This window comes from Lepisma saccharinum, chromosome 7 (genome assembly GCF_977018435.1).
Source record: "Lepisma saccharinum chromosome 7, izLepSacc3.1, whole genome shotgun sequence".
Taxonomy (NCBI): Eukaryota; Metazoa; Arthropoda; class Insecta; order Zygentoma; family Lepismatidae; genus Lepisma; species Lepisma saccharinum.
In genome coordinates, this window is record NC_139235.1 from 8,911,435 (window position 1) to 8,923,073 (window position 11,639).

Consider the following 11,639-nt stretch of genomic DNA (forward strand, 5'->3'; position numbering starts at 1 on the left):
TGAGAAAGATATACAGGCATGTCACTAGACTAAGCCATACATGAATATGTACCAAGGACGTCACATTTTGTATAGACGTTTCGGTAGGTTGATTCACTACTTTGCATATAGGCTTTTCAATAATATTGGCAGTACATTCGTATTCGGTATCATTGGTGTTGTTCTGATCTATCCAATGTATGGGCAAAAACTGCGAGATCTGAGCTTTTGTAGGATTTGGTAAAATACATGGAAATTGTGCTCGATAGCATTGCGAAGCAATACACATAACACACTGGCATCCTAGTTGTACTACTAAGGTGCCATGAGGGGAATTACGTTTAAAACTAAAGAGTATACTTTCACATTTTACTGTGATCTCAACATCTGAAGATGGTAATACTAAATAAGTTGAAACATTTAATAATACAGGTAAGTTTAATATCGGTTCATCATGACATTGTAGTGGGCAGTGTTGCACAACTGATTGAACTTCTTGTTTAACTATAGAGTCAATACATCGATATTCCGATGTAAAAATGTTTCTGACAGGCGTGATAAAGCATAAAATATCAGTTGATATGGAACAAAAGTGTTCGTAATAAGTATGCTCGTGTTCGTCGAATAATATTACGTCTGTTGTCAATTGTATTTGACAAACACGCTGGTCAAATTGATAAGGTAAAGGTCTCAAGTTATATGCTTGTATAGTAGAGTGTTTCCTGATAAGAGGTATTTTTAGTGCGAGTAAGGTGTAGTTGGGTCCAATAGTACATTCTAAAATCGGTATGTTATAATACTGTCCTAAGTTATTGGACGATATAGCCAGAGTGTAATTATACTTGGTTACCTTACTTTCCAGCGTCTGAATATGTTGTGCTAGCGTGTAGAAGGATATTATCGCTGGATGTATCTTTCGTTTTTGACAAGCAGTAATTAGGATATGCATTACGTGGGGTGCATTAGCAAGATCAAGACGTTGGATATTAATCCAGTCTGTTGCTGGGAATTGTAGGATTCGATATCGAATTTTAGTGATATCTTGTTCTTTTAAAAATAGAGTTCGGATATGGGTTTTCGTAATAAGGAAATAGCTCCATCCTTGAAGTGAAGGGTCGGTGGTAATAGGAGTGTTTCCTATAGATGAAGGTAGATTTTCCCAGTCTATAATTTCAGAGGATGCCTCACTATAATGAAGTTGGTATAGTAGAGGTACTGAAGTTTCATACAAGATAGGGGGTTCAATTTCGGTCATATATATTCCAGATGTAACGAATGTTCTCATGGTTAAGCTTTCAACGTTTACAATAGACGACTGAAAGATAGGAATCAACACGACTAGTCATGCTGTCATTGAGAGGTGCACAGGTTTATGTGCCGTATTGAGTTTACGTGGTAGAGGTTTAGGTCTTGTTTTGATTCCAGGGTTCATCTGTACATTAGAGGAAGTGTCGTTCTGAAATAACACTTGGGTAGACGGAACAGTCTGTCTTGATCTTATTAGGGTTATATGTCTGCAACACTGTCTCACATATTTCTTAAATATCCAATACATAATAATAATTACCAAGAGTATCATTAACGTAATAGTTGAGTAACTTATGATATCCTGAATTAATTCTGGTGATGTTTCCAATGCATCTGCGGGTTGTACTTGCTTAAGTGCCATTAATTGAGCTGTTATCATACGATATTTATAAACTATCCATACTACAGTGAGAGTAAGGATAACATTCCACACGAGACCAAAAGATATTTTAATTAAATTTCCGTCTGAGATATCGGTATCGATATCCTGTAAGCTGTCAGTATAATCCTCATTATCTTTAACTGATTCGGTTTGTGTTGTTATCTTTAGAAATGGTATTTTCTTAGGCCAATCAGCGTCTAAACAATCGTTAAAGTGATTAAATTCTGCCGCTTTACTCCCTGCGAATAATACGTCTATCTTCATTGTTGGTATTTTACCCCAGGAGGCGGGTAGAATATGATAGCTGTGTAGATTATCGCTAGTCTGACTAGCACAAGGGAATGTTCTTGGAATAGCCGTAGTATCGGTTATTGTTAGTGAACAACTGCATGGAAGAGTGATTTCCAGAGCTCCTGGCTCTGTATCGTAAGTTTCTAAAGTGACTGCCTTATCGCTACATTCGCCGTGAATCAGAGGTGGTGGATTTGTGACGACATAATGGTCTTGAGCAACTTCCGTAATGATAACATCATTTCCTTCATAACATTGAAACATGCAATGTCCTGCTAGTTCCTTTATCGTAGCGCCTAATCGTATCTTCTGGGCGCAAGAACTGCCAAGTGTAGCGTCGTGACCAAAACGAGGTAAATAACACATTGGTGAATTGTGTGGGTCACAAGTGGCGAGAAATGTACCTGATAAAAGTCGAACGGAATTTGTACTAGTGGCTGAAAATAACGGTGGGTGAATTATGTTGCAAGTGTTATTTTGCCAGCGGAAAGGTACAGTGAGAAATTCTTCAAGAATAGGATTATCTCCCATTTTCGTGATTGGGATTTTTAACGTAACAACTATTTGCTTAGGAGAAAACAAGCAGTGAGCCAATGGTACAGTATAATATTTCATTAAATTAGAAGTTGGTATGGCCAACTGATATCCATTTTTTGCTAGTGTAAATTTTAATTGTTTAAGGTCTCGTCTCAGTGTTTGAGGCGTAATTAAATACAATGGAATCTTGTTTGCGAAACATGCGGTTCGTAATTCTCTCATTTCGGAATTAATTGTAGAACTCATTAATAATTGATGCAAAACAACTGATTTTAAAGCCATTAAATTTACCTTGTGATTTGTGTTATTTGCTTTCGCAGTTAGCGTCTTAAGATGTTCTCCGAAGTTTGCTTTTAAAATATTAACTTGTGTTTCAATAGTATATAAAGAACTATTTGTTTGCTGAATTAAATCGCGTATTTGTGACTTTAATAAATGCACTTCCTGATGTTCATTTTTCAAGCTAGAAGTGACCTTGTGTATTTCTGAATTCAGTGTACGTTCGTTCACGAGGATATCATGGAATTGGTTTTCACTTAATATCCCACAGCACCAATTTGCAAAATTGCCAATAAAATTTAAACCTAATCCGCGCTTAGCTCTTGGAAACTCATCAGGTGGTGATGGAAATTCTATATCAGTATTATTTAAATGTAACACAAAAAGTTGCTGAAAATTACCTACCATTTGATCCAATGAGTTGAAGATTTCGTCCTCAGGATTCGTCAGTAGAATATTTACCTTTTCCTGTTTTGCCAAATCGAGAAGAGATTGATCGACCACATTCTTATGGGGAAGATTCTCCTTGTAAGTGAGCGGAACACTTCCTTCGTAGAGGATCACTTTGGGAAGCTGTCTCCAATAGGCCCCTGGCATGAGTCTAATTGTTGGAATAGCCCAACCAACATTTACGCATAATAGTACTATTAGGAAGTTCATGCTTCTGAAACTAGAGAACGTATAAGCAACTGCAATCTCACATTTTATTTTCCCCTCTAGAAAAGGCGCTTCGTCCCGAAGCGTGGCGAATAAGAAAATGTATGAATATAAAGTAAAACGAAATAATAGCTAAATTGAGTACACTGTATGCAGATGCTGGGTGAACATACGACATCACACAGGAGAAAAAAAAAAAATTCCCATTCCAGTTAGCAGCGAGGTGGTGGGACGCCGAACGGTCTATTAAACTATGTACAATTAAAAGTATGAATTGGGTGCGCCCAATAGTACAAACAAAGGGTACTTATAAACTTAATAATAGTAATCCTTAATACTAAAACTATTACCATGAATGATATCGATCAAAGACTAGTAATACTCACGATATGAAACATGAACTGTACAAGAACAGAGGTAAGTTGACCTTTTAGTTAAAATTCCAAGGTTAGTGGAATTGTAAATACAATATATCCTTAATCCTACTAAAAAAAAATATATATATTAATAATACCCGAAGCTATGTACATCATGAAGAAGACATGAAGGTATTAGTCTTCATAGAGACCAATAAATGCTTCCAGAAAGCAGGGCCAGTAATGCAAATAACCCGTGCTTGGGTCATAATGCGAATGTAGCGTCCATAGATCTCCCGCCAAATTGATGACGGAAGTTACAAACGTTCTTAATTCTGAGGAACGTTCATTAAGCCACGAAACACGTTCTTGTGGGGAAGATAACATATCAAGCCCATTACGTAAGAATTTCACAAAGTCATGAGTTACATACACATATGCGAATGAACTACGAGGTAGGACCATAGGTAAAATATTGACTCCCTCGTCAATGAAAGGATTTTCACCTGAAATGAATGCCTGGATAAAATCGACATTCATAAAAACAAAAATAAGTAGCTCAATTTCTTCATTAGGCATTGGAAGAAGAAAACAGGCCTGAATATCCATAGCGTTGGGATAATTCAACTGAAGAGGGAGAGAAGGGTATTCTGGAAGAATATCCGACTCAAAATCATGCGTTGATAGTATACGTCCATATGCTTCAGAAGGACTATCGTCTGAAATAGACATATTATCGTCTGATGATACAAAGGGTAACGTAGTGATACTTGAGAAAGAATCTTGACTGTCATCGCCCATCTTAAAGAAAAATATTCACTAATAAGCCTTTTAATAAGCAATTAATTCAAGCGTGCCTGTTCTAGCCTGAAATTCACAGTCGAACATGAAATCTAAATCGTAGTTGCGATAGCACCTAGCTACAAAATGTGTGATTCTCTGCAACGAATCTTGCAAAAAGTTGTCTTTAATGTGTGCCTCTACTTCACATTCATTAATAAACTTTACAAATAATAACAACTCGGAAAATATGACTAACTCACATACGTGGTCACGAATATCTCCTATAGGAGGAATAAAAAATGGTTCAGTACTTAACCTATTGAACCAATGATCTACGTTGATACTCATGACTGTGCATATAATTTCTTCCTAAACATAATGTACTAGTGAAGAAACTTAATCTGCCTTTAAATAATCAGATATTTAGGTGTAAATCTTGGTCAATGATATATTAACCATGGAATAGAGTTCTGCAACTATATTTCTTACGGCGCCTTGTGAGGTAAGAGCTCGTCGAATTGGGTATACAAATCAACGGCGTCCCTGTCGTCCTTTCTAGTATCTGTGGTACTTGGAAAATTCTTGTATATACCTGCTTTAATGTGGAGCCTTTCGAAATTGTTGACAATTTCTGCACAATCGGCAAAGAATTTATCAGCCGTCTGTGTTTTATAAAGAATGAGCAAATGCTTATTTATTGATTCAACCTTAGACTGTTCTAGAACTCGCGGTGTGCAAACATGTAGGCGAGAGGCTAAACCGTCTACAATAGATTGAAATTGAGGACCGTCTTGCGTAATTGCCAGATCTAATCCTTCCACTGTGATTTTCCCTATCACTTTAGGCGACATAGAGCGAAAGCTTTAAAAATTACTGTAGTAAAAAAAATTAATAAGGATAAGAATCCCATATACAGTTTGTTAAAAGATATGCTAATAGCTCGAGCAAAATAAAGCGTTCCAACTGCGCGTAAATTTGTAATATAATGTTATACCTGAAGTCTATTTAGAATCGTGGTATAAACGCCTGAAATAAGGAAAAGAGAAAAAAAAATTAATGAGAATGGTAATAATTCGCACTCCTTTTGTATTGTAATTACAGAAAATAATTAATTTATTTTCATTTGCACGTTAATAGAGAATATTCGAAACATTGATAACAATTGTGTGTTCTTTCGGAGATACTCAGGCTGTCGACCGGAAATCAGATAAAGCGTCAACCGCAGTATTCAGATAACTCATAAGGAAGAGGGATTTTGTTTTCGCTTCTTAATAGTGTTGACGGAAAACGAATTCTGCAGGATAGGTGTTAGTGTCATGACAATAAAATAATTTCGTCTATTCCATCTTTCCTATTTTCGCGTAACAAAACCACCGAAGAGTGTAAATAAAGTAAATGAAGGAAAGAGTTATCCCGACGAAGAATCACGTGAATATTTAAAACGAGTTGTGCATTGCTTTTACTCGAGCTGTACATCCGTGATACGAGGCAAATCCTGACGGAAACAATTGATTGGTAATCAAGGGAGAGACGGGTTTGTTACCCGGACAACCTGAATTAAAAATTCTCACACAGTACTTTGCGTGTTTAAGTTATTTTGAATAGTGTATGTAATGTAATCGGCGTCCCGATTAATCACACTGCTTAATTAATCAACTCTTTTCATTTATTCTGTCTACTGACCTGCCTATATGAAAGAATTTCCTCGTTCGTTAATTTAGATGATTAAAATGAAATTCCCTTGATATCTCTTCTGTCGAAGTTCGCTATGTTAAGACCGTCTGTTAAAAATACGTTGCTCTTTGTTGAGTTCGTATATTGAAAGGATAAGTTAATCGTATCTAATCTATCGATTGACCTGGTCGAGGCCAATACTTTTTCAACCGAGAAATATTAACCCGTAGTGTTTTCTGTCCTCTGACTTTCTGTAAATCATAAACATTATTTCCTCTGACATCTGTAATGCGATAAGGACCGTCGTATTTTCTGCGCAGTTTATCCGAAAGTCCTTTTTTCTTTGCCGGCATGTAAACCATTACTAGATCATCTACCTGATACGTAGGTTCTATTCTGTTGCTATCGTAACGTCGCTTAGAGGCTAGATGTCTTTTGTCGTGTAGTTTTCTTACCAATTCTTGGATATCTTTTGCCTTTTCTCTAAATTTCATGGAAAAAGGGTCCGTCGGATTAAAATTTAATCCTACCTCCAAAGGAAATGTTGGCTTCCTACCGTACATTATCTCGTATGGAGAAATATTTATGCCTTCTAGTGGACTTACGTTATATGCATATACGACTAGATTCAAAAATGTGGACCAATCCTTTTGATTACGTGCCGTATATTTACTTAAAATATTGGCGAAACTTCTGTTAATGCGTTCTGCTTTCCCATTACATTGCGGATGGTACCCTGAGGTGTTTAGATGCTTTATTTTAAGTTCATCCAAGATGTTCTCTACCAAAGCAGCCTTATAAACTGAACCTCTATCGGTGAGCAAGGTGTTAATGGGTCCGTGCACCGTGTAAACCTTATTTACCAAAAAGTTAGCGACATTTTTCGCTGATATGCTTTTTAACGGTTGTGCAACGACCCACGAGGATAGTGCATCTATTGCAAATAGGATATATTTATACCCATGTGAAGAAGTAACCGGTCCAAATATGTCTGATGACCAATTTTCACAAATATTACCCGTAGGTATGGGATGTAGTAAACCCTGTTTGACACCCGTAGGAGAGTTCTTCTCCTGGCATAATTGACACGTACGGACGTAATTGTGAACATCCCGTCGAGCTGTCTTCCAATAAAATCGTTCATTTACTTTCTGCAAAGTTTTACTTTGGCCTGTATGCGCTCCGGTATATGGCGAGTCATGCACTTCGGACAGCACGTCCTGTATCATATTGTTTGGAATGACAAGTAGATTTCTGTCATTATGACGTTTATATAGGACACCATTGATTAAGTCGTAATAACGGACAGACAGATGTGTTGGGTCCCTTTCTTTTAATTCAATTAGAGTTTTTACCTCTGAATCTTGCAATTGGCGTTCACGAATTTCTTGAGAGCGCATACTTGATGTTGTACCGATCTGCTGATCGATAATACAGATTGCGTCTCCATGATCAATGAAATCGCGCTCTTGGTCTGTTAGTGGTTCTTTAGCTGAGCGGGAGAGACAGTCCGGTACGCAATGTACTTTTCCTGGACGATGTCGGATAGTAAAGTTGAACGTACTAAGCCGAATACTCCATCGAGCCAAACGATTTGTCAAATCTTTCGCTGTGCGTAGCCAGCACGCACCGGCGCTATCGACGACAGCCGTGAACGGCGTATCCGTTAAATATTGCCTAAAGTGTAGAACGCTAAATACTAAACAGTAGGCCTCTTTCTCACAGATACTATAGTTTATCTGCGCTCCTGTGAACAATCTTGACACAAAAGCAATTGGTTGTGTGATATGTCGTTTTGGATTATTTTGGTCAATTGTGACGTGACAGAGCATTGCTCCAAAGGCAAGCTGAGATGCATCGCAATGTAATTCAATCGCTAATTTAGGATCGAAATGTCGTAAAATGGGTGCACTTGATAGACGGTGCTTAAGCTCATTAAATGCAGCAATTTGTTTTTCTCCCATGTTAAATGGTACACCTTTCTTTGTTAGGTCCGTTAACGGTTTAGCTATCAGAGAAAAGTTCTGGATGAAACGGCGAAAAAAATTCGCGCATCCCAAAAAGGAACGAACTTGTTTTAAATTAGTTGGGATTGCTATATCGTGAATTGCTGAAACCTTACGCGGATCGGTGGCTATCCCATCTCTACTGATAATATGACCCAGAATCTCTGTTTCCGCAAAGGCGAAGTGACATTTTGATGGCTTTGCCTTGAGATTAGACTTCCTTAGAGCAAGGAACGTCTTCTCTAAACTTTCCATGTGTTGTTCCCATGTATCACTGAAGACTATAATGTCATCTAAGAATACGCATAAACTGTTCCATTTTAGTCCAGCAAAAACTTTGTCAATACATCGCTGAAATGCAGCTGGTGCATTTGCAAGGCCAAAAGGGAGTCTAGTGAACTCATACGTTCCTACCGGACTAACTAAAGCGGTTTTATATTGATCTTCCTCGGCAATTTTCAATTGATGGTACGCGGAATACAAATCCAACGTAGAGAGATATTTTACACCACTCAAATAGTGTATTATATCCGAAATTAATGGAAGGGGGTAATTTGGGACCTTCATCTTCGCATTCAATCCTCGAAAATCCACACACAATCTACAATTGCCATCTTTTTTTGCTACTAAAATAATTGGGGCTCCATATTCAGATTCGGATTCCTTGATAATCCCGAGACTAAGCATTTTGTCTAATTCCGACTTAATAAATTCACGTTGCTTTGGGGACACCCTGTAGGGAGTACGTCGGACTGGGATATCATCTACAAGTGGAATAGTAACCTCGTATGCATTCGTGACACCTAATTGTTCGGGAGATGACGCAAAACAATCCTTGAATTGTTCCAATAATTGTAACAATTCGTTTTTCTGCTCATCAGTTATATCTTTTGAAATATCCAAATCTGTCTTCACGTTGAACTCTTTGTTTGAAAACGTGAATGCGCTCTTTAATTTATCGTCACGAATTGCGTTGATAAATTCAAGTGACGTTTCTTCCGGAGGAGAAGAAATAACTTCCGGTTTAAACAAAACACCCAGAACATAGTTTTGTGGAAAGGGGACTTGAAAATGGTTCATATTTATAATAGGAACTTGCAGTGTGGTTGATGAATTTATAAGCAATCTTGGCACTAAACAGCGATATTGGTCATAAAGACCATTATTTACCTCTAAAACAAAATCTTGATTAGATGGAACAGCTGGAGAAAAAGTCACTATCAGTTCCATATATTCATACGGTTTTAAAATTACTGAATGCGCTGAAAAAACCTTTAGTTTAGACGCTGCTCTTCCATTATTCTCGTTTTCCTTCTTGTCGCAAAACGGAAGCTCTCGAAAAAGAGTCTTATCTGTTACATCATTAGAATGCGGCAGTGTAAAACTTTCTTCCGGAAGGAAGATTGTCCGTGAGTGTTTCCGCGTCTTCGTCCGGATTATTTTCCTTTTGCCGAAATGTTGTTTCCTGCTGTGGAACTTCGTCGCGATTAGCTGGTAAAGCAAAAGAGATAAATTTACGCGGATGATTAAAAATACGTGGAATCATTATAGTATCTTTACTTTGTCTGGGATTGTGACTGTCTGCAGCTAATACTGTCGTCTCAAGACTAAATTGATCGTCTTTCTTGTCCCGGTTTTGAATCTTGTTTGTACTCATTGATAACTGAGTTTCCATTACGTTTGGTATGAATGAATCTCGTGATCTGCGTAACATTACGCCGGTTGGAGTCAAATACTTAACAAAACAGTTAAAGAAATCAGCCCCCAAAATAATACGATTACGCAATGAAGAATTACCACAGATAGCCAATGGCATTGTAAATTTATGTTGCCCGATTCTGAAATGGAAATTACAAACTGGAGTGTTTCTTGATGCAACTCCTGATAAAGTGGATAGGGTTAGAGATCCAGTTTTTCGTGCATAAATCCTAAAATGTGGAGGTAACATTCCAAAATGTAATAGACTGCAAGTACTACCTGTGTCTATAAGAGCTGGTATATTTTTCCCGAAAATATTAACATTAATCATAGGTCTTTGAGAAGAGTGATCATTATTTGACATGAATGACGAACAAGTTTCGGCGTTATACGCTCGTTTCCTCAGGGGTTTTCCTTCCTTTGGGCTAAAACGACCCCTGTTTCGCTGGCCCTTTAAATGTTTGGGGGTTTTGCATTTCCAGAGAAGGGAGAAGGACTTCGTGTTTCACTACTGTAATTCCTGTTGAAATTTCCTCGCCGATTATTCTGTGAATTTCTACCTTGAATAGAAAATGATCCACGACCACGATCAGTTGAATATCCTCCCCTCTGTGTAAATGAAACACGCCTAGGACAGTTTCTTGCAAAGTGACCGGGAGATCCGCACGTAAAGCATTGTCGCGACGTATTCCCACTGTTTTGTGCATTGTTTGACTTGCCCCTGTAAGACCCACGAAATGCTGACGAACCTTGATTATAACCAGTATTTCTTTGATTACTTTTCCCATGATTATCCTCCGTCTGCCTATTTTGATCCTGACGGTCAGTATGCCGTGATTGATCCATTGTATGGACATAACGGGTGTGATTGCTCGTGTTGGAATAAGATTCTCGTTGTCTGTCATTATTTCCTCTCACTACTTGTGCGTAAGTACGTGAAGAAATGTCGGATTGACGTTTCGCACGTTCTAAAAGACGTAAATTGGCTAACAATTCGTCCAGCGTTTGTGCGTTCATAGTTACCAATTTTTCGGCGTCTTTTGCCGGTAAACCGTTACACATGAAGTTAATTTTCCCTTCGTCGTTCATATTAGGGTCGGCTTTCTTACACAGTTTCAATACGTCGTAGAAATAATTTTCTATCGATTCGTCTTGCAATTTCTTCCGCGCTGCGAGGTCAAGGTAGGCTTGGCCAACTGGTAAAACGGGTTGAAAGGCTTTGGTCAAAGCTTCTTCGACCTGCGAGAAATCTTCTAGATTTTCTAAGGTAGTTCGGTTCAAATCCCAGTATGCTAATGCGCTTTTCTTTAAGTAAGCAGGCAAAAATTTTACTTTTTGCGATCCCGTCCATCCCAATATGGAAGAAACTCTTCTATACGTATCAAAAAAATCTGTGATATTTTCACCCGTGTCAGCGGTAAATGTGTCGGGTTGAATTGACGGTGTTCTGGAGGAAGTACACATCGTAGCGCCTGAAGTACTAGGATTTGACGCGGAGTCTGGCATTTCTAATGCTTCGCTATCAGCGGGTAATGGCGTGTTTATTGCTTCTCTTAAGCAACCAGGTAATGGACAAGTAACAACGTCAGTAAGAAGGGGTTTACGTTCACCAGTAGTTTGCTGACGTGTAAGAACCATTAAGAAAACATAGTGTAATGTCACAATCAGCATAAAATGGAACTTTCAACC